The sequence below is a fragment of the Theropithecus gelada genome, chromosome 6 (genome assembly GCF_003255815.1).
Source record: "Theropithecus gelada isolate Dixy chromosome 6, Tgel_1.0, whole genome shotgun sequence".
Taxonomy (NCBI): domain Eukaryota; kingdom Metazoa; phylum Chordata; class Mammalia; order Primates; family Cercopithecidae; genus Theropithecus; species Theropithecus gelada.
The window spans coordinates 86,568,696-86,593,884 of NC_037673.1; the positions used below are offsets into that span (position 1 = coordinate 86,568,696).

The 25,189-nt window shown below is 38.6% G+C and overlaps 1 protein-coding gene across 1 annotated transcript in view; it reads left to right on the forward strand.

Annotated features, from left to right (window-relative positions):
• The window catches only part of ADGRV1 (adhesion G protein-coupled receptor V1), a 596,167-nt gene that overhangs the window by 531,405 nt on the left and 39,573 nt on the right, over positions 1-25,189 (forward strand). The gene's annotated exons all lie outside the window — the stretch shown is intronic.

Below are 25,189 nucleotides of genomic sequence, written 5' to 3' on the forward strand. Positions count from 1 at the left end.
TTAAGTGTGATGCTCAGTGAAATGAGAGTGTTTGGTTCACTAAAACATGACTGACATCGCCTAAGTCCAGCGGTGCCCAGCTTAAATTAGTTTTATAAGCATGCTTGGGTAACTAGAAACTATATAACTGCAGCAAAAATGAAAGCTGAAATTTTTAGTACTTTTGTTAAATGGAAAGATGTTGCACGCTGATATTAACAAGGAACAAGTGAACACATTTTCCTTGTTTTCCAAAGTAAAAAGATCTGCCCTAGACTAAAATAATTTCTTAAATTTACTAAAATTATCTCTAAATAGTCCTTCTTTTGGCTACCATCTTGCAAGGATCATGTGCGGCAAACATACAGACATACACACTTTCAGAATTGTAGCATACAATTGAAATGTGACTCCGATCATTTTTTAGGTTTGCACCTGAGCAGACAAATTCTTTAGTTAGAGCATAGCTTACATGATGGTGCCTAATCAAGGCATATTATCAACTTAGGAAGGGGAAAATACAAAATAACTAAAACTTTAGAATCAAGTTGGTACAAGTTTCTATATAGAAAACTGTCTGTGGTTATAGTTACAGGTGAGCACTTACTATTGCCAGGTGGTAAAAAGACAGCTCGGCTTCTCTGGGATTTGATGATTCAAGGAGTAAACAATTAACTCTTAAGAATCCAGTGTGGTAGGTGCCATGTAAACAGAGCATTTTGAAAGTGAGTAGGGGCCTGTTGACCATCAGGGCAGAGGCTCGGTCTTGGTTATCTTTGGATCCCTAGGGCCTAGTGGAACTAAGAACAAGGTCCAAACCAACAACCTGCAGGTGTGTTTTGCTTGTCAGACACACAATGTTATACAAAACATTGTTTTAGATTTTCAAATATTTGCTTCAAACTTTTAAAATTAAGAATTTTCACATTAAAAACCTGAATTGCTGGCTTTTTTTTCAAGTCAGTATTTACGTGGAAGCAATTTCCAAGCCCTGAGCAGACCTGATATACTTCATTCATTTTACTTGCCCCTGAGATAATCACACATTTAATGCTTATTAAATAATAAATGAGTATATGGTTAGAGATGGGAATTTCAGGCAGAGAAAACTGTTAGCCAAGGCTGCAAGAAGGGAAAATGACTAATCTCGCCTAGATTAAGCAATGAGTTGAGAAGGAAAAAGAAAGGTCTTGCAATTAGAAAAGAAGTGGTGGGAGAGGAGACAGAAAGCATAGATTGGTTTAAATGCCAGCTTTCTATGCTCAGGATGCTGAACTTTAGTCTTTAAGCAAGGGGAAGCCATCAAAGTTGTGTTTTTTCTTTGTTTTGTTCTAATTTTTTTTAATCTTGTCAATTATTTTTTTTTTCATTTTGAATTCGATGACATGTTTGTACTGGAAGGATAATGAAATGTTTATGAGAGGATATTGAAAAAAAGAGCAGCTCTAAGTAGGTAGGTTATTGTCATATTTTAGACTATAGATGTTCTGGCAGTGTGCCTGGGAATAAAATGTAGGTAACAGGTTTGGGAGTTGTTACAGAGATAAACACTTTTCATTTTATTGTTTAATTGATATGTAATAATTGTATGTTTATGGGTACATAGTGACGTATTGATACATATAACATGTAATAAAAGAATTAGCATATCTATCATCTCAAACATGTATCATTACTTTGTGTTGGGAATATTCAATGTCCTCCATCTAGCACTTTGAAACTATAAAATATTGTTAACTATAGTCATCCTGTAGTGCTATAGAACACAAGAACTTAGTTCTTCTATCTAGCTGTAATTTTATATCTTTTAACAAATCTTTCCCTATCCCCCTTTTCCCCCTACCCTTCCCAGCTTCTAGTACCCTCTGTTCTACTTTTTACTTCTATGAGATCAACATTTTTTAGCTTCCATACATGAGTGAGAACATGCAATGTCTAACTTTCTGTTCTTGGGTTATTTCACTTACCATAATGTCCTCCAGTTCCATCTGTGTTGCCATAAATGATATTGGGTTGATGCAGAAGTAATTGTGATTTTTGCCATTAAAAATAATGGCAGAAATTGCAGTTACATTTGCACCAACCTTTTCTTTTTTTTTTTTTTTTTTTTTTTTTTTTTTTGAGACAGTGTCTCACTCTGTCATCCAGGCTGGAATGCAGTGACACGAACTCAGCTTACTGCAGCCTCCACCTCAGGCTCAAGCAATCCTCCCACCTCAGCCTCCCAAGTAGCTGGGACTACAGGCACATGCCACCATGCCTGGCTAATTTTGTTTGTTTGTTTGTTTGTTTGTTTCGTAGAGACAGGGTTTTGCCGTGTTTCCCAGGCTGCTCTTGAACTCCTGAACTCAAGCAGTCCACTCACCTTGCCTCCCAAAGTGCTGGGATTACAGGTGTGAGCCACCGCACCTGGCCATCATTCTTTTTTATGGCTGAATAGTATTCCATTGTGTATATTTACCATTTTCCTTATCCATTCATTGGTTATTGGACATCTAGGTTGATTCCACATCTTGGCTATTGCAAATAGTGCGGCAACAAACATGGGTGTGCAGATGTCTCTTCAATACACTGATTTTCTTTCCTTGGGATAAATGCTCAGTGGCGAGATGACTGGATCATATGTAGTTCTATTGACAATTTTTTTAGGAACATCCATACCATTCTCCATAGTGGTTATACTAGCAGTGTAGAAGAATTCTGTTTTCTCTGCATCATCACCAGCATTTATTTTTTGTCTTTTTGATGATAGCCATCCTAACTGGGGTGAGATGATAATTCACTGTGGCTTTGTTTTGCACTTGCCTGATGATTAGTGATGCTGAGCATTTTTTCATATATTTGTTGGCCATTTGTATAACTGTTCAGATCGTTTGCCTGTTTTATTCAGATTGCTTTTGCTGTTGAAATGTTTGAGTTCTGTGTATGTTCTGCATATTAATTATCTGTCAGATGAATAATTTACAGATATTTTCTCTCATCCTCTAGGTTGTCTTTTTTACTTTGTTTCCTGTTGTGCAGAGGCTTTTTAGTTTGACATAATCCCATTTGTTTATAAACTAAACATTTTATAAAAATGCTTCAGAACATTGGTCTAGGAAAATATTTTATAAATAAGAATCTTTAGATTCTTGTAATTTTGTAAATAGATTCTTATTATATTTATAAACCTTTTATTTATATTTAATAGCCTTTAAAACCTTTTCTTTATATTTAATATCCTTTTATATTTATAAACCTTTTATAAATAAGAATCTATTTATAAAATTATAAAGTGAAGCATTTCACCTTGTTTTCTTCCAGTAAGTTTATAGTTTTGGGTCTTACATTTAGGTCTTTGATCCATTTTGAATTGGTTTTTGTATAGGGTGATAGTTGGGGGTCTAGATTTTTTCTTCTGCATGTGAACATCCAGGATTCCTAGCAACCTTTATTGAAGAGGCTTTCCTTTCCCCAATTAATGTTCTAGCTGCCTTCTGTCAAAAATCAGTTGGCTGTAGATAATGTGGATTAATTTTGTGTTTCTCTATTCTGTTCCATTGGTCCACTTGTCTTTGTTTATGCCAATACCATGCTGTTTTGGTTACTATAGCTTTGTAGTATATTTTGAATTCTGATAGTACAATGCCTTCAGCTTTGTTCTTTTGCTCAGGATTGCTTTAGTTATTTGAGGTCTTTTGTGATTCCACACAAATTTTAGGATTTTATTTTATTTTTTCTATTTCTGAGAAGAATATCATGGGTATTTTGGTAGGGGTTGCATCGACTCTGTAGATTGCTTTGGCTAGTATGGTTGTTTTAACAATATTAATTCTTCTGACCCATGAGGAGCATGAGATAAATATTAATGAAATTTGGTTAACCAATTAAATATAGGAAGGTAAAGTGTGAGAGAGGAACATCACTTAGAAATTCCTGGCTTGAATGAATGGCTGGGCACTGATATCTTTAGTCCAAGTGGAGATCACATAAAGAGCAAGGTCTGGTGAATAAGCAGTGAAGTTGGTGAGATTTAGGAGACATTGCTAAGTACTGTATACCAATGTTTTATAGTAACTGGGTACAGAGATAGGGCTAATGAAAGAAATTGTTAATGAGTGATCAGAGAGCTAGGAAGAGAACCTGGACAGGGTTTGCAGTTGTGGGTAGAAAAGAAAGTTCAAGAGGACGCAATGCCTAACTCTGGCTAGTGTAGGAGAGAAGTTAAATAGGATGAGAACTGAGGAACAATGCAGTCTACAGCAGTGGTTCCCAAAACCGTTATGTGCAGCAGAATTCCATGGGGAACTTGTTAAAACACAGATGTTATGCCCCACACCCAGAGTTTCTGATACAGTAGGTCTGGGTGGAATCTGATCATTTGCATTTCTAATAAGTTTCCAGGTGGTACTGATTCGGCTGGTATAGGACCTACAGTATGAGAAAAAGAAGTGAAATAGAGACTGCAAAGAGAGAAAGAAATCGCTTAGGAAGGGAGGTTGGTTGGTTCAAAGGAGATTTTTTGGTTTTGTTTTCTCGTGACAAGAACTAACAGAGGAGAAATTGACATCTATAGGAAAGATTTATTGTCATGGCAAGATCATGGACGAGGCAGGAAGAACAGAAGAGATAGAGGGCTTCTCTGAGGGAGGAGTAGCAATGTTTTTTGTTTTGTTTTGTTTTGTTTTCTCTGAGGCTGAGGAAAGAATAAATGATTGGTGAACATGAAAAACTACTCTGGAGCTGAAAGTGTGGAATGTTGGCATTTGCATGTAATGCCCTCTCTTTTGTCTTAAAGGCAAGAGGCAAAGTCATTTGTTGAGAGGAATGGGTTCAAAGCATGAGATAAAAATTTTAAAAAGGTATGGAGCAGTTTCTAGACAGAACATACATAACTTAAACTATGTTGAAAGATCATCAATAAATGGATTGCTTAGAGAGAAATCAGTGGGATTCAGTGGAGATTAGACAACTTAAATCTGTAATTGAGCCAGTCAGCAGTAATTAAATAAATGTAAGCCTTAGGATTATAATGGTAGCCTGGGTAACCTATCAAACCACATGCACAGGAAAAGTTTATTGAGCTTTTATGGAGGTTTGTAAAGAAAGGAGGACTGTGGAACATAGTAGTATATATCACTGGTACATACAAGAAAACATTTTGGTCTCTTTCTTTGAAGAACTTATTAGAAACTAAGAATAAGTAAAAACTAAAAATATTTTAAACTGATGTTTAATGAGCTTAATTCAATCCAGGTGACATTACTGAAGCAGCAATGATTATTTGTACTGCTGTTGGTTGGTACCTGGCACACTGGCACATTCCTGGTACCAGGTGCTCAGTGAATCAGTCCTAAAAGTAATGTCTATTAAGAAACACCTGGAAAATATCCTTTCTCTAGAGTTTATTTTGGTTCATTTAACTTATAAATCGCTTGAGGTATTCAATTTAGGCCTTTCCATGGAATATGGCTATATAGTATTAATAGTAAGATTTTTTAAGTATGTTCCATAAACACTTGTTTGTTTCCTCCCCTGCCCCCCCCCCCACCCTCAGATGGCTTTCATATTTCTCTACTGACTTTGTCAACACCTATGACCATAAAAGCATATTATGTATCTTATGCTTGTTTACTACATTTTACTTAGAGGAGATTACTGACTAATTTTTTATTCAGATTATTATGATGTCATAGGTGCTCTAAAACTGATTATTGAAAGGTGATATTTCTAAAATATTCTGATCTTTTTAATCTTTTAAGTTTTTTTTAAATATTTTTCAACACACACTCTAGAATCTGAGATCTCAGGATCTCTAGCCACTTCTGTCCTCTTTCTCTACAGTCTTTCTTTTTTCCTTTGAGACTGGGTCTCGCTGTGTCTCCCAAGCTGGAGGGCAATGACATAATCATAGCTCACTGCAGCCTTGAACTCCTGGGCTCAAGCAATCCTCCTGCCTCATCCCCACAAGTAGCTGAACTACAGGCACACACCACCATGCCTGGCTGTTTTTTAATGTTTATTTCTTTGTAGAGACAAGGTTTTATTATGTTGCCTGGACTGGTCTTGAACTGCTGGCCTCAAGTGATCCTCCCACCTCAGCCTCCCAAAGTGCTGGGATTATAGGCATGAGCCACCATGTCTAGCCTCATTTTTTGATATTTAGTGTCTGATGTATTTTAAGTAAGAAAATCTTGATCACTTAAAATATTATCTAAAATATTTACCTGAAATTTATCACTTCCTAAAATTTCAAAGTTGAACTACCAAACTTATAATACATTTGCACATTTAGGAAAATGTATGTGAGGTATTTTGCAAAGCATTATGGATACAAATGCAAATATAAGGTTTAAAAATCATCATTCTAAACATTTACTGTTAATTTTTATTGCTGAATACTCTTCCTTGAACTATAAGGACTTCTTCTCGTCCAAGAAGTGAACTTTTACTCAAAGTCTTACTGGTCTATCCTTATTCTTTACATTTTCTTGATCATTTAAAAAAATTAAACTGTTGGATATCAAGGGTGAGAAGAACATAGAGAATGAAGGTGAAAATGCCCTTTCAGCTTATTCAATCAGAATTTGTTCCTAATTCCAGTAGCTACTATATAACATGTGAGCATGGTCATGATAATTGTGTTTTTGCCACTTCCCCATGATGTGAGGTTAACAAATCCTGATTTTCATTGTGCTTTATTTTTTGTCAAAAGAAGGGCTCTGACTTCAAGAGAGAAGAAAAGTACTTTTTTACCTACATGCCTAGTGAGCCCAGATTCCAAAGGCCTTGGGGTTCTATGTTTCCTTACGCTGAATGGGCTTTCCAAGTGCATTGATCATGGTGGCCGCCACGGCGCAAGACTCACCTCCTGCCAGCTTTCCAGCCCCAGCAAGAGAGAGCTTATTCCTAGATAAGAAAATCCTATGGAGGACTGAATGGTACCATCCTGGGTCGCATCCCATGCAGGAACCAATCACAGGGTAACAGGTACTCTGGCCAGGCCTGGTTCATGAACAGAGTCCAATAATGGAAAGAGTCAAGCTGGTTTCATAAAAAACCACATGGAATGGAATTCCTGCCAGAAGAAAGGATTCTCTTAGCAACAGAAGGGGGCAACAGTGCTAGGCAGGCCAAAGTAACAGACATCCACTATACTTACTTTCTAAATCTGCTTGTTCATTGATACAAGTTTGGGACAAGGCCAGCAACAGCTTCTGTCACAAAATTAGGAAACTTTATCAGTGTGATATCAGTTTGTTAGAATAGTGCTTGTGATCTATCATATAACCAATGTCTCTATATTGTCCACAAGAAATTCATAAGAAGCTATGTTTAATATTTTTTATTTTCCTGTTCCATTAATCCAATAACCTCTATTTTTTAAAAAAAACTGAGTTGAGTTTGTCATTTCTAAGGGGATTCATGCTAATACTTACAGGTTGTAAGTTTCTTAAACTAATCAGGCCAAGGTATATCCAAATTTGTATCATCATTTATTGGTAACAATCACCAGGTTTATACTCAGCTGGAAGACCCTGGCAGAACCCTGTCAGTTAAAATATTGAAAATAGCTACTGTCCAAAGCTTGCAGGTGTTCCAGGCTTCCACCCATTGAGATTAGAAGCATCTCTAGGCTTCCAGACAGGGATCCTCCAGGATGCTAGTGCAGCGCTAGACCTGCAGCCATTCTGATTGGGCAATGCTTATGCCACACTCATTATTAAATATTTTGCATGTCACTCCTAGCTGTAATTATGTGTTGAAATATTTCTTCTAATTTTAACGTGAACCAGTCAGATTCAGGCTGAAATACAGCATTTATTTCAGGTTTTCTTCTAGGGGGTCTCTCACACTTACTGTGTTAGAATTTCCCTGACAATTTTCTCACATGTAGAGAGAATCCCATGTAAGATAATGAGAGTAGCCAGCAGTAACAGACATGTGCTGCTTGGAGATGCTAGAAAATCCATTTGTGGAGAAGGTTCATATGCATAGAAGCTTTCCAAAATCTGAAACGCATTCTTCTTGGAATGCATAAGCTGGCAAGTGAGCAGAGCTTTGCACAGTGTTGGGATATGACACTTCTCAGTATGTCAGTTATGAGACTGCATTCTCCAGAGTACTGTTTGACTGTTTCTCTGTGACTGACTTGTACATGTTCGTTTGTACAAGCATCTGGTCTCGAGATGTTCCCTGGCACGTTTTGAATCATTCCCTATTTCAGAGAGGGGAGTTACAACATGGAATTTGTAGCTAAAAATATGTAGTCCATATTCAGACTTAAAGAGCCAGTTGGTTAAAATCATTTTCATTCCTAGCCCCGTGTCTTAAGCTACTTAATGGCTGGGAAATAAGTGATTGAAAGATGGAAACAGTTTATTCTGTTTTTTAAAAATTGTTTTTTGGTGGTCACTAGAGTGCCTTAAACACAGAAAACATTTTTCTTATTTTAAAAAAACAAACAGTTCTCTCTCTCAGTCTCTCTCTCTCTCTCTCTCTCTCTCTCTCTCTCCACCCACCCTGCCTTTTACCCTTTCTTTTCTTGTTTTCTATGTGTCTCTTGTTGATATATGTTGAATTTCAGTTTTAAAATTAAAGCCATCTTTTAGGAAGAAATTTTCCCAAATGAAAATAGTTTTTGAGGTATCATAAGAAATGGAACATATTTCTTTGCTCATAGAAAATATAGATTCCATCCCAAATGGAATACTGGATCAAATTAATAATCCCCCTTCAATTCTCACTTAGTATCCAGAAGGGTTCAGCGCAGGTGTCTGCTTAGATACAGTACATATTTAGTCTTGGCTGCTTCCTTTTGAGGATAAACAGCTCTTGGGAAATACACATTGTTAAATAATCGGTTACAGAGGACTAATTGTTTCAAGGCACTCCCTTTCCAGTTGCTTTCCAACAGCCAACAGTAATAAGAAATGTCACTTTGTTTCCATTGGAGACTAGCACATGAACTATTCATGAAGAGCGGAAAAGCAGTCTTCCCAGAAAACCCTGGAATAAACATGTAGAAGCCAGGGGAGGCTGGGACTCTATCATTGATTTGTCCCAGAGCCATGTCAAATTCAGTGGAAAAAAAAATTCACTAAATTTGTTTTGTAAAGTGAGAATTCAGAGAGACTAATGAATGCCTGATGCGCCCTTCAAAACATCCCCAAAGGTTTCTATAACTTCACAGATAAATATATAGAAGCTGAGACAAGGTGTACTTAAATTTTCTTAATCAGGTTGTGCCACTGTGCCCTGTGTTCAGCAGCATCTGGGCTGGTGAAACATCTCTGTGTTTTTGAGCAACAAGCTAACTCCATTTCACAATGAGTGACAGTGTCTGACATTGCCTGCTCATTAGCCTGTTGATTGGCCAGGCATCGTTCTTTAGATAGACTGCAGGATTTTCACTTTTGTTTCATCTGGGTTCTCTAAATAAAAGTGTCAAGGTCTGATCTGCCAGTAAACATCTTCCACAAATACAGTTTTAGTAATGAGAGGCTTGAACTATACCTTTTCATACCTGGCTCCCTCCTTCCAAACAGGTGCCTCCGTTTCTTCTGCTCTAATTCGTGCTATCTTTTAATCTTTTAGGTTTTTTTTCCTGTGATGTTTCCATTTTCTGAGCGTTCTATGAGCACATTTATTGCATTTTAAACAATGTATTAATAACGTGCTTTTCGTGGGCTCTGTGAGCCTTTACTTTGCCTGCAAAAAGATCTAGCACACTCCAATACTTGAAAGAGCAAATGTACAAGATTTAAACTAAACAAGATGCATACGTCGTCTTCAAAAGAGCTCGGGAGAACAAAGCAAATGGCATTTGGGACTCGTTTTTACCTGGTCATTCAGATTCGTTGTCTTCATGTTAACTGATAATTTTTTCCAGGATCTAAAATTTTATTCTTCTCGCTCGTATTACTCAAATGTTGGGGTGGGGAGAATACATTTTTTAAAAAATACTTTTATATGAATATTTTACACCAACATTTTGTAATGTTCAGCCGTCAGATTTAGTAGAAGTTGCCTGTAGTTAAGTGTCAAGCAACCTCTATTTTACCGAGCAACATGCATTATCCGCTTTTCAGAGGTGCTGATTTTGGCCCTAAATTTTGTGCTAAGGACTGTGTAAAAACATATGTGTATAAATAAAATCTGTAAACTATGCAATATTTTACAAGTGCAAATCATTATAGATGAATAAATGAGCAAAAAGAAGTGTTTATCTCAGGATATATATAAAGAAAACTGAGAGGCCAACGAGCTGAGACTGTAAACCTAGTCTTTGACTCTTCTCTTACGGCATAGGCTCTCCCCATCAATGGTCGCATTCACTCACAGGTATTTCCTTCGTGCAGCTCCCGTAGCTCCTCTGTAACTACCATCACATTCCTTGGTTTACAGTGTAGATCTGTTATATGTCATTCATCTGCTGTCAGATATGTACCAAACACCTTTAGGCTCAAGCAGGTAATTTATATGGCTGAAATGTGCTTATTGTGAGACTATAGGGATCAGTGGGGACTGCAGAAGAACTGGAGAACTGACACTCCTCCTAAAAGCGCTCAAATGCAAATGAAAAAAGCGAACACTGTGCGGGCCAAGCAAAAGCTATTACAGGCTAAATTTCCATGGATGGCAGACAGTGTGCAATCTCAGGATAAGTTCAAATTTTTCCCTCTTAAGAGAATTTAATTTCTTTTGGAAGGCAAATTGAATATAGGCAGACCACCTTGATCCAGTAGAAAATGGGTTTCCACAGCTCAGAGATTACCTCCCCATTGAGGCCTTCCTTTACCTCCTCTAAGAGAGTCAGTTGTTCCATAATTATAGTCCCTCAGTATATTGTCTATATATTCCTAATAAATCCTAGCATATTGTATCATTAAAAAAAGAAAGAGGCTGTGCACAGTGGCTCATGCCTATAATCCCAGCACTCTGGGAGGCCGAAGTGGGTGGATCCCCTGAGGTCAGGAGTTCGAGACCAACCTGGCCAACATGGCAAAACCCCGTCTCTACTAAAAATACAAAAATTAGCTGGGCATGCTGGCATGTGCCTTTAGTCCCAGCTACTCGAGAGACTGAGGCAGAAGAATTGCTTGAACCTGGGAGGCAGGGGTTGCAGTGAGCCGAGATCACATCGCTGTACTCCAGCCTGGGCAACAGAGTGAGACTGCATCTCAAAAAAAAAAAAAAAAAAAAAAAAGCCAGGCGCAGTGGCTCACGCCTGCTATCCCAGCACTTTGGGAGGACGAGGCGGGCAGATCATGTGGTCAGGAGTTTGAGACCAGCCTGGCCAACATAGTGAAACCCCATCTCTACTAAAAAGACAAAAAAAAAAAAAAAAAAAAAAAAAAACAGCTGGGCATGGTGGCAGGAGCCTGTAATCCCAGCTACTTGGGAGGCTGAGGCAGGAGAATCACTTGAACCTGGGAGGCGGAGGTAGCAGTGAGCCGAGATTGCATCACCGCACTCCAACCTGGGCAACAGTGCGAGACTTCACCTCAGAAACACAAAACCACACAGAAAGATGGCTGAGTGCAGTGGCTCAAGCCTATAATCCCAGCACTTTGGGAAGCTGAGGTGGGTGGATTACCTGAGGTCAGGAGTTCGAGTCCAGCTTGGCCAACATGGTGAAACCCCATCTCTACCAAAAATACAAAAATTAGCCAGGTGTGGTGGCACACGCCTGTAATTGCAGCTACTCAGAAGGTTGAGGCAGGAGAATTGCTTGAACCCGGGAAGCGGAGGTTGCAGTGAGCCAAGATCACACCACTGCACTCCAGCCTCGGCAACAAAGCAACTCTGTCAAAAGAAAGAAAGGGAAGGAGGGAGGGAGGAAGGAAGGGAAGGAAATGGGTTTCAGGCCATGTGAAGGTTAACCAATCTATTTATAGTTTTCTCTCTCTTGAGACAAAGTAGAAATTTGCGGAGGGGACCCAGGACTCCAGTGAAAGCCTATTGTGTTTTCTAGAAACCTCCCCTCCTTGTCTCTGAACTCCATTTTTTCATTCCCCAATACTATGAGACTCTTGAATTCATTACTCAGCTTCTTAGCTGCTGAGCAGCTGCTTTCTGCTTAGTCCCCATAGCCTTTCCTCTCATGCACAGGCAGCTTCACAAGTGTAACATGCCGTCATTTCCTTTTTCTTTGGAATCGTGGCTCCTCAAGTCCTGGCTGCCTTGGAGGACTTGAAGCCTGTTATTTATCTCCCCAACCGTGTTAGATTCCTGCAAGTCTCAGGCTGCAACTTTCTGTTCAGCCTCTAGGCATCTCACTGCAAACTACAAGATCTCTCATAGGAAAAAATACAGCGCTGAATATAGGGCTCCCCAATAAATGGGTTTTGCTTCTCTCCAGGATCTTGGCCCCTCAACTACTGGCTGTTTTGAGTACTCCCTGATGCCTTTCAACCCCTATTTCATTATTGCTCTTGTTCTTGTGTTATTGGTTTTGTTTGTGTTCCTATTTTTGTTATTGTATAAGTGTGTGTGAAAACATTTTTCTCCAGTTTAAATAGTTGTACTCAATGAGGTTAATCTGACATACACTACTCCATCAGAGCCGGCAACAAAAATCTCAATACATTTATTTCAACAAATTATATCTAATAATTTTTAACATATACTGATTGCATACTAATAAATGAAGATATTTAGAGGTGCTGAAATTCATCAGGTATTTAGTGGATACCTTTTAAGGCATATACTCCTGGGCCGGCATCCTAAGAACATCATGATGAGGAAGCCTGTACATGCAACGTCTTATGGTCAGCTGATGAACTGTACTTTTTCTTGCATTCACCAAAACTAAAGCAATAAATATGGAGGTTGAGTAAGATCTTAGAATCTGTAATCCATCAATTGAAGATTGAGATTCAGAAATGATATTTCAGCTTCAGAATGGCCACACCTATTTCACAAAGCTGAAATAAAACAATAGGAAAAACAGACTGGCCAGGTACAGTGGCTCATGCCTATAATCCCAGCACTTTGGGAGGCCAAGGTGGGCAAATCACTTGAGGTCAGGAGCTCGAGGCCAGTCTGGCTAACATGGTGAAACCCCATGGCTACTAAACATACAAAAATTAGCTGGGCACGGTGGTGGGCACCTGTAATCCCAGCTACTTGGGAGGCTGAGGCAGAAGGATCGCTTGAACACAGGAGGCAGAGGTTGTAGTGAGCCGAGATCATGCCATTGTACTCCAGCCTGGGCGACAGAGTGAGCCTCCATCTAAAAAACAAAACAAAACAAACAAAAACAAACAGACTAATAACACAAAGGGCAACTACAACTAAAGGTACATGCGCCAAATGGATAGTACTCCAGGAAACAGATCTGCCATCTCAGAATACGGATAGAAAAATGTCAACTACAGTTCTACTGAAAAAAATATAAAGAGCATGAATTCAAATATAAACTGAACTTTCTTTTTAAACTCTTTAGATAGATGGGTCTGGGAAGTTCTATCTTCAGTCCTGCAGAATAAACCAATTCCATGTCACTGTTTTCCTCTGCAAATATTTTAAATAATGTTCTCTTTACTTTGAGAAATGGCATGAAACAGCAAATTGATAATACCTTGAAATACAAATCCTGTCTTATTAATTTTTAGTTTTGTGATTGTAGGCAAATTATATAATTTCTCTGAAATGAGGCTAGCACTACTTATTTTACAAGGCACCTATTGGAAATCAATCAAAGAATGTGAAATTTCTAGCACTTACCTGGTGTATATTAACATTAACTGCCTTCCTCTTGTCCCTAATATGATACCATAACTGCATATGCATTTCATGTAAGATTACTTCACTGAAATCAGTTAGCAGTGTTTTCTCTAATTCCCTTCGGTTAGTCTAATTGTTCAGTCTGTTCAGAAGCCCGATGATGTCACAGGCTGCATTTACTAAGCTACCAACTCAGTGATCTTATTTGGAAATAAGACCTCAATGTATGGGTGCCATATAAATGTGATGTAGACATAAAATCTGCCTGTTATATTTTGTCCTTTGTTCCATAGTTAATGTTTTGGGACATGTTGGGCCAGTACCATACTGCTAGTCTTGGAAACTCTGTTATAAAGTGGTAATATAGTCAAGCATTGCAAAAAGGGGGCCACTACGCTAGGCAGATAATATTTGATTTGGCATGTGATACTTAGGAAGAAAATTGGTAAAATCAGGATTGGCTCATTACCTTCATAAAGAATTTTCAGAAAGTTTTGTTTGCATGTTGATTGCTAGAATAGGGAGTACCCAGAGGAGTACTATGCAGCATCACCTATCAGGAATACAATTATTAGCTAAGACTAAATAATAGTAGGTAAAAAGTAGGTAAAGTAGAATGTTAAGATGGTCATTTAAAAAGGTTTGCAAGAAAAATCTAATATGTAACCATTTGAGGAAAACAAAAGAATTCGAATTCATCAGAGTACTCCTCATAGCACAATTGATTATAAAATTTTATAGTAAAATTTTTATTTGGAAAATTTGTAATATCAAATATATAAAGTAAATTATACATAGTTTATTGTTGGAACCAATATCATAACACTGGAAGTCTTATATTTATTTATGCATTCATTCAGAAACATTAATCTATCCAGACTATGTTCATGTATGTATTTGTAGACTGATTATTCTATGCCCTCAATATATATTATAATAAAAATCAGAACAAGAACAATAATATTGATTAAGTGTTTATTATGTGGAATTGTACTTATTTCATTAAATCTTTACAGCAACCTGAATGGTAGGGACTTTTTTCCCTGCCATTTTACACATGGAGAAACAAAGGCTTAGAGACTTTTAGGCAAGGTCACATACCCAATAAATAACATATGAGTGGGGAATCTATAATCAGTTTCCTCATCATGCACTGCAACGCTGAAAGAAGAGGACATTTTGTATTATATTGGAAACCTCAGTTTTGCTTTTTACTAAAACCATTTACTCTACTACACTGAAAATATTTGAATAACTGCACAATAAATAGCAACTCAAGAGCACAAGTGATCACTTCGTAGTTAAATGCTAAACTGATGATACTAACAATAATTCCCTATCACTTATTCTGGGAATCATTGGGAAAGTTACTCAATTGCTGTAAGCCTCAGGTTCCGTCTTCAAAAAATGAGAATAATAATAGAACCCACTTTAGGATTAGGATTGTTGAGAGGACTGAGTAGTATAAATAATATATGTGAAGCATGGCCACGTGTGCAAAGCAGGAACGGTGCTCAGAAAATATTAGCTACTCTTATTGTCATTGTGGTGGTTGCTATCTAGTGTTATTTGTAATTATTCTTAGCAATAATAATAATTTGATAAGTTCACAGGAATATCTAGAAAAGTCAGAGATGGCTTTAGGAAAGATGTGGTCCTTAGCCAGGCTATAATGTTACCAAATTTGGATGAGTCTAGAGGCAAAGGAAGTCTCTTCAGGTTCTTCAGATAGAAGTCAGGAATGGGAAAATGTACAAGGTGGGGAGAGCATAGTCATCCTTGTCTGGCTGGAATTAAGCTTATGTAGAATAATAAAGAGAAATACTGTTGAAAAGGCCTTGGGGGAGGGGGATGGTCACATGAGCCAAGTCTTTGTGTCACACTATTATGGGATCTATTTAAACAGTTTAAAGTAATTGGGGGAAAAAGCTTCTAAAAAATTATTGTTTTGTAAATACCATAACCCCTGCAATTATTGAATTCTGGCCTTTTACATTCTATCTATAAAGACAAATCCAAAGACAGCCACCAGGGAGTTTATTCCGCTGGAGGACAGAACCATTATGATGGATGCTTTGCTCCTTGCACTGATACTGACTCTGAGAATGAGCTCAGAGTAGCATGAAAAGAATTTACCATAAATAAATAATACATAAATACACAAACTGTAATCCAGAGTGTAATCTTCTTGAGATCAGGGGCCATGATTTAAAAATCTCCTATGCCTCTCATAGTTGTAACACCTGTTACAGTGCTAAGAACGTACTGAATGGAATTCCTGGCACACCTTTTTTTTTTTTTTTTTTTTTTTTTTTTTTTTGTTAGGACACTGCACAAATGAGCACTGAAGTGAAAGAACCTTATCTAATCCTTAAGGCATAGAGAATGGCACCAATCAGGGGCCCTCTGAACTTGGCACTGCTTGTATCTCTCTAAACTCACAGGGAAATCTCTTTTTTCTTTTCCTGTCTCCATCTCTGTTTCATCAACTGGAACTTCTTATCATTTTCTTCTCCTTTGAACATCTGTTTTCTATTGCATCCCATTGTTTTCATTTTTCATCTATCTTGATCATTCTCATACAGTCACAGCTCTGTTAGTAATCCCACAGATAACTGTGTATGACTTGTTCTCTGAGAAAGCAAGCCTTTAGCATACAAGGACTCATCTCTGCTTTAAAAAAGCAAACAAAGTTTTTAAATCCACCTAATAGTGTTCAGCAGGGAATTCTTTTATTTTTAGAAGACATGGTGAATTTTCCAATTCAGTAAGAGCAAAAAGAAATAATAAAACACCCAGATTTGTGCCATTTCAGAATGCCAGTGCACATTCCTAGTGGCAGTTAATACTGGCAGGTGCTGTGAGGAATCATACATAGGCAACTGGATTCCTGAAGTCAGCCAAGAGTTGATTGCTTATGTTTTTAGAGCTGTGTGAAGAAGAAAAATGTAGGCACACCACTGCTGTGCAGTCCACGGGAGTCTTACAGCTGCAGGCCCTGAAGCACTTTGAAAATCGTCCCTAATTGTCTTTTGCTTCTCTGTTACCAACTTATCACCTACCCCCATGGTGGCTTTCATGCTGTGTGTCACCAAAAGTTAGCCTCTGCTATTTTCTAAGGAAGGAACTGGCAACTGTCCCAAAGATGAAATCTAAATGTAATCTCCATAGTTGCAGGTAGAAGCAAACAAAATGTTTTAGAACTTTTCTTATCTTGACTTCAGGCATCATACCTCATATTTATCAACTTTGTAGCCAACTTTAGGGCAAACATTAAGAAGTAAACCACACACATCCACTTCTCCTTTGGTTCCGGAAAGTCTCTCCATTGGCGTGACTTTGTATCTTTATATTGGCAAATACTTGGCTCAATTATAAAAGTTATAGATCTTCCTCACTAGCACAAGTCTTTTCCAGCCCAAACAGCTATTGGATTTGCAGACACAAGGACAGCAGAGACTGCAGGACCTTGGCTTTGCTTGATCGTTCAGAACCTTTTGGCAAAGGAAAAGGCACTAGTGAGTGCCTATCCAGCCTCAGGGCAACTCAACAGGAAGTAGAAAAAGTGTAGAAAAGGTGAGACTAGCAAGAACCAAATCTTGCTAGAGAGCTACTGACAAGAGGATAGCACTTACACCAGGTGCTCACTTGGATACTCAGGGTATCCAAGATGCTGCAAACTCCTGTGTCTACAAAGGCTGGAAGCAAACTCACCTGGAGCCTGTGGTCAAGTGGGAGCATGCCTTGTAAGCGGGGAAGAAGGGAGATAAAGGGGCAGCAGCTATGTGGCTTCGATTAAACATCTGCTGGTCAGGAAGCAGATCCAGTGTCAGTCAGATCTTCTGATTTTTCTAAAGAAGCCAGAAACCAAATTTTTTATTTGAAAGCTCCTAATTTGTGAATGGCGGCAAGTATTTAAGACAACCTTTAAACACTATGCGGGCCAATGAAAACCTGCCAGCAGGCAGTATTCAAGCTGCCAGTTTGTAGCCTCTGGCTTACCTAGTAGGCATTCCCTCATAGTCCATGTGGATCAGGAAAAAGAAATTTGTCCAACTTTGTCTATCTTTTACAAATTTTCTACACTGAACATTGTTTTCTAATCAGAGTTGTTTTTAGAGCTTTTGGACCCCCTTTCTGAACACAGTCTGGAACAAACCCCAGTTCCCAGGGTGGCCTCAGGATGATCTATCCCCTCGAGTGACCTCAAGTCCATAGCTGATCTGAAAGGAGAGAACAGAGAGTCTGGACATTTGGGGCCTGTTCTAGACTAGTACAAAACACTGGGCTCCACGTGGCTCAGTACTACAGCTGCAGAGAAGACAAAAAGTCACTCATTCTAAGTCAGGTCAGAAGCTCTTCAGCTGTCCTTGGCAATGTGGAGTATAGCCATACAGAAGGGAATGAGATGCTGTGGGAGACAGAAGAGATATGAAACTATAGAATGGGGCCAGGCGCTATGGCTCACACCTGTAATCCCAGCATTTTGCGAGGCCAAGGTGGGCGGGTCACTTGAGGTCAGGAGTTCGAAACCAGCCTGGCCAACATGGTAAAACCCCATTTCTACTAAAAATACAAAAATTAGCCTGGCATGGTAGCAGGCACCTGTAATCCCAGCTACTCGGGAGGCTGAGGCAGAAGAATTGCTTGAACCCCGAAAGAGGAGGCTGCAGTGAGCCAAGATCATGCCGTTGCACTCCAGCCTGGGCAACAGAATGAGACTCTGGCTCAAAAAAAAAAAAAGAAAGAAAGAAAGAAAGTACAGAGTAGAATGGGGAATATAGGGGAACACTATTTATTTCTAGTCCTCAACTATAAGAAAAAGAAATCAAAAGTAGAGGTGCTAAATCATGAGACCATGGGAGATGCTCAGTGCTCCTTTCTAGCTTGATCCATGAATGCACCCATCCTTATACCAGACTATCGGAAATCTTCGCCACAACCAGAAGCCATGCCAGGGGTGCAGTGGCTAGGATGGAGACAGCAGGCTATTTTTGTTCCAAGTGAAACAAAAGGCCAAGTGAACAGGTAAATACATGGGGCAACTCAAAAGGGATGTTAGCCCCGGAGCTGACTGGTATGTTTCTTCTTTATGGTGTGAAAGTCGGGCCAGAAGTCTGAGTAACCACGTCAGGACCTGCAGTTTGGACAGGATCCGAGCTGCGGTTCAGAACCACAGCATTGGAGACAAAAGCAAGTCCTGCATGTCCAGTGTCATCTGGGCCTTGTGGTGTTTTCCTTTCTTCCTTTTGATAATGGATTTTTTTTTTTTTCCCAGAGAGGAGATCACGTCAGCCAAATATGAGGTACAGGCTCAACTAATTAAATATTTTTTGGTTTATTTACTTGTGATTTTAAAAGAATATGAAGCATGCTTGGGAGACATTTGTGTCTGGAAAGAGTTGAGCAACTCTAAAGCCGTAGCATGCAGCAATTGGTGAAAAATTGCTAAATTATGTTTCTTTTTTTTTTTCCGCAAAATGTCAAATGTTGTTCTTTTGCTTCTATAAAGGTCATTATGGTTTAAAGAGAAGAAAAAAAAAAACAAACTTGGACCATTAACTTGTTATTGAACTTCAAAAGTGTTGTATTTACCAGTAAAAATAAATCTAAAAATGTTTTGGTGGCTCTGAAACAAGAAAGACTGGATTGTAATCAAATTAGTGAATTTCTGGTACTTTCCTCTTCTTTTTGGGTCTTTCCATAAAAACAACAAGGAGAAAACTAATTCAACAGCAAAAGTTGTTTCTAAATACTCTATATGTTGCCTTGTTGTGGAATATGAGTTACCATACTAGATGAATGGGATGTCATACTTTTTCCCTCATGCTTTTCTGCCCTTTGATGTTTTTGAACAAGAATATAGCTGTGGAAATATAATTCTTTTAATGAATACATTTCATAGTGGCATTTCCCAAATGGTAACAAGGGACTTACTCCTTCAGCAGAAAAGTCCTCTCCTTTTTATAACTGATGATGTACTTGTATAGACACACACACACACGCGCACACACACACAAAGAAAAAGAGAAAGTACTATTTGTTCAAGTTTATTTTCTAATAGCCATTGTTATTTATTAGCACTGTCTGCTCTAGTCATAGCACATTACTACCTCATATTTCTTTTTGGGAAAATTATTTTGGGGGAAAAAAATAAAATAGCATTACTTAACGGTGTGAAACCATAAGTTTTTATTGGATTGTATCTTATAATCTTATTTCAAAGGCAGAGGGTAGGCTGGCAAAATGTAGGCCAGGAAATGATTATTGTTGTCACTGACAGAACACATACTAGTGACATTTTCAAAATAGAATATGCAGAAGTTTATCTTTAGTAGCTCTGCACCCAATTGCCAATGTTTTTCTCCTTTTCTTGCCCTCTCCCCACTACTCTCTAGCTTGTGCTCTTTTGCTGAACTTGGCTTACTCTCAGTTAATCCCTGCTAAAGATTTCACAGTGCTAGTTTCAGATATGTTTCCTGCCAGGATACTAGCATTTTAAAGAGGGAGTCCCAGACTTCCTGCCTGTCTCTCCTGCTCCTGGAGCAAAAGTGAACATACAAAAATCAGTTTCCCCTGGTCATTCTTTTTCCATGGGAATAGGAAGCACAGCCTCTCCACCATGCTCCTGGATTCAAATCCTGGCTGTGCTACTTGCTAGTCCTATGATCATGGGCCAGTTACTTAACATCCCTGTGTCTCAGTTTCCTTATCTGTAAAGTGAAAAAGATGGTTATCTTACAGGGTTGTTGGGAGATTGAATGAGATAATATATATAAAACATTTAAAAGAGTGGCTATACATAATAAATACCAATAACTGTTCATTATTATGTTGTTACTATTATTCTGTCTTAGTCCATTCGGGTTGCTATAACAAATATATGGGTAATTTATAAACAACAGAAACTTATAGCTCATAGTTCTGGAGGCTGGGATGTCCAAGATCACGGTGCCAGCAGATTTGGTATCTAGTGAGGGCCTGTTTCTTGTAGACGGCACCTTCTTTGTGTCCTTACATGGCAGAAGAGTAAAGGGAAAAGGAGGCTAACAAGCTCCCTCAGGCCGTTTTATATCAGCACTAATCCCATTGATGATGGTAGAGCCCTCATGACCTAATCACCTCCTAAGGCCCCACCTTTTAATACCACCACAATGCCACAATGGGGATTAGGTTTCAACATGAATTTTGGAGGCAATTGCCAAACCATGGCAATTCCCAGCATTACCATCCTTGTTTTATAAGTCTCGTTTTCTGAATTGACTTATAATTACTTCTCCATTCCCTGAGCTATTTATTGTATTAGAGTCAGAAGATGCTTCATTTAAATTAATTAATTTATTTATTTATCTATTCTGTTGCAGGAACTGTTGTAGGTGCTTTAGCTAAATCACAAAATAGACAAAATATCTGTCTGTTAGCAAAACGTACAAAAATGCCTGCCCTTGAGAAACATACATCCTAGCAGGGTGTGGAGGGTGGGTGAGGTAGAGACAATAGATAGATAATTCAAATAAACATAACTAAATTATGTAGTATGTTAGAAGATGATAAATTCCAAGTCCAGGAGAGCGAGGGGCGGGCCGGTGGGATAGGTGGCCAAGGAGAAGGCCTTGAAACCTTTGAGAAGGCCATTAATGAGCACGGGTAGAAGGAAGGCAGGGAGAGTCTCAGTGTCCATCTTCAGTTGCTTTTACTTCCTTGCATGAGTCACATAGTTATTTTTAAACTTTTTTACTGAGTAGAAATTTTTGTATGTAGTATTTCTGAGTACGATTATTCATTACAGTGAGTTCCATAACATTACTAGTACCACAAAGATAGTATCTTTAAAACTAAACCTTTTGGTCTGTTTTTTGGCCTTTATCCTAAAATTTTCTATTGTGTTTATTATCTAGTATATTTGAATTTACCTCTCCAAAATCACCACAAAATAAAATTTTTAAATGTTTGTCTTGTTTTTCTCTCACCATTAAGTGGGGTTAATATTAGTTTCATTAGGTAAGGTTTCATTTTAAATTGTGGCCATTTGGTATTGCTACATCAAAAGGAAGTTAAAATTTGGTTGCCTAACATCACTTACCAATGTAGGTGTACTGTGAGCAAAAATAGAACAAAAATGCTTTATCTGGAGATTGAAAAAGTCCCAGTGGTGACTTTAGCATGACTGGAAAAAATCGTGTAACCCTCTAGTGAAAACCTCTAAAGTTAACATAATGAAGGATAGAAAAATTGACAGGACAAAAGCAAACTTCATGGTAAAATGTGGAAGTATTCCTCGAAAAAGGCTGTTCATAATAAACGTGGGTATTTTAGTTACAGGGTCAGGAAGAAAAATTTTAGATTGATTTATTTAGTTCAGATAAATTACGTGAAAATATAAAACTGTAAAATTTTCTATAATGCTCTCTTTTATTTGAGCCTATATTTTTTCTAATTAATTTCTAAAGACATTTTAACTATTTAATACTAAAATGAATTATCACTTCAAAAGTGAGGTTTAAGACTCTCTAGAACTATGCTGTTTGTATTTATGAGACAGAGGAGAAGGGATAAGAGAGACAGCCAAAGACAGTCCCTTGGAGACTTGGGGTTTCAGCAGCTGTGCCATGGGGCAGTGCAGACCTCCGAGTGACCAGGTTTTCAGTCCAGGATCTTCAAGACTATCTGGAATAAAGCCAGCAGAGTGGACAGAGGGGAAGTCACACACTGCTTTTATTTCTCCTTCCTATTGCGTGTATTCTCAACACTCAGGACTTGCCTTCTCTGAATGGGTGAGAGTAGAGAAGCACAGAGGTTGACATCCCCGAAACTTGTACGAGAGTCTTTTAAACTCTGCTGCTGATATGATGTACAAACAGTGGTCTTTAAAAGTGCATATCATTCACTTTGGGTAGGTCATGCATTATAATATCCTTTGCCCCAAAAGTAGCCATTACTATTACTTCCTGAAAGGGCCAGGAATATGCTTGGAAGATACGGTGAGAGCTACAGTCTGGAGCATCACAGCACAGAGCTGTTGCCTGATCCCTGAAAATGCATTGACAATCGCTAAGGTCCACAGAGAATCCAGGCAACACTATTCTTGGGCAAATCACAGCATCGAGTCAGACTTGGAATCAGACAGGCCTAAGTTTGAATTCCAGGTAGAGTGCCATCCCTAAATCCCAGTAAATGAAATAACACATAATGTGCTTAGCCCAGTGCTTGCCACGTAGTAAACACTCAGTAAAGGGAAACTTTATTATTTTTTTCAAAAGAATAAAGAAGAGAAGAATTGCATGGCCTTAAATAATTCTCCAAATTTATTTTGAGCGAATGCATTTTGTGCTAGAGCTTTTCATTGCTAACTGGATCAACAGAGCTTAGAAAGCACTATTTTGAGGTATATCAGATGAAATGAACACATGCAGTGATTATGTTCATATTTGATACAGAGGGATTTTATTTCATTGTCATATTCCTTCTACCATGCTATGTCCATCGGTAATTCTGTTTTCCTTTTTAAAATGTTTTCAAACTTTACCTTTCTTTAAATCCAGCTTTAAATGGACTACTTCCTTGAAGCTTTCCGTGCCTGCTCTAGTTTATAGTAACATCTTCTGATGCAACCCCCACATTGCATTCCATATCTTCACTCATTTGGCACTTCATCCTACATTGCCTGGGGCAGTTCCCTAACCAGTTCCCTGAAGACCCACTCTCTTGGTTCTTTTGTACTGCCTGTAAAGCTTAATTACAGAGCTGGCACAGGGTTCCCAGTAAATTCTTGTCGAATTAAATCTCTTATTTGAAATTTCCAATGCCTCCACTCCCCTTCCATAAATCCTCTCAATGTAGGGAAATCTCTTTAGATGACTAACCAGTGTTAACACCTCAACCCAAACTGACATTTTCAAATTATGATGCTTCATAATTTTCCAGTGTGTTCTACCAAAACGATGTTTACATGAAAAGAACATAATTATCCAACATTTTTCCTAAGACCATGGTAAAAGCCAGCAGCATTGTCCCACTTAGAAGAGCTCAAATAGCTGAAGGTTACATGCTTTGCCTCAAATAATAGGCTTAGCGAAGGGGGTAGTAGTAGAAATGAGGTCAGCCCCCAGAGCAGTCTGGTGGCCTTGAGCAACCAGGAAGGTAAAGCCGGTACCTCAGTTAAGTCACCAAGTTTACTGGAAGTGCATATTTTTCATGTGCCAAATTCAGTAAGTCATGGAGCAAATGTTTATTTTGCTATGCTTTGAAAAGTTGCTTTGCTTCTTGTAAGTTTTCTCAGTGGAAGAGTTCCAAGTTATGACTTAATCTATGTTTGCAGCATTGCACTGGAAACAGGATTCGTCTGTGAAATGGCTCTGTCATTTGTGGACCACTTTTGTAGGGAAACTGTGGGTTTAGGAAGGGCGGAAGCAACAGCAGAAGTGCCTGGTGTTTGAATGGATGTGCCTTTCTCGGAGGCAGCAAGCAGCGTACCCATATTATAAAGTTTTTGATTTTCTAACATCTGAAGACAGGCATCCAGCCTTGCAGAACAGCCAGGTGTCTGTTCTATAGAATATAATTCCTTGTTTCCAGAATTACGGTAACCAAATAATACATAAGGTCACCTGATTGCACTTCCCAACAACCTGAACTAACGGCACCTTTGCGCTTGCTGGTAGGTGCCGTACTAGACTCTTTGTAAACTGCCTCAGGTCAGAGAAGAGCAAGCCATTACTAGTATGGGAGTCCATCCCCAGTCAGGGCTAGTTGCTATTATCCCTTGCATACTCTGCAGGCATCCTACAAGACATTCGAGACTTCATATTTGTTAAATAATAGAAATCTGGCTGACCTAGTGGCTCATGCTGTAATCCTAACATTTTGGGAGGCTGAAGTGGGCAGATCACTTGAGGCCAGGAGTTCGAGACCAGCCTGGACAACATAGTGACAAAAAAAATAAAAATTAACCAGGCATGGTGGTGTGCCTATAGTCCCAGCTACTCCAGACGCTGAGGCAGGAAGATCACTTGAGCCCAGGAACTCAAGGCTACAGTGAGCTCTGATCCTGCCACTGCACTCCTGTCTTGGTAAAGGAGCTATCCCTGTCTCGCACACACAAAAAAAAAAGAAAGAAAGAAAAAATCTTACTAGAGATTTGGGTTATTACAAAAGGGATCCCTTGAAGACTTTATGTCTTAGAGAAATATTTCTTCTGCTAGATAAACAGTTCATATAGTCACACAGTAGACAAAGCAAAAGGAAGATCTTAGTGACAGCTTAAATCCGGGATAAGAAATTAGGAAGCTGGCTTTATAGAGACACCAGTACTTGCCCCGAACCATTTTAATTCTCCTGTGTTTTCATAATACAAATTTAAGATGCTTTCAAATTCGACAGACCAACAGTGCTTTTGATTCACAACCTAAACAAGCTTGTTAACCCTTTCCAAAATAGAGTCACTCTGCTTCTTGAACTCACTGGAAGTATGCTAGTTTTACAAGTCTTCAGAGTTTATTAT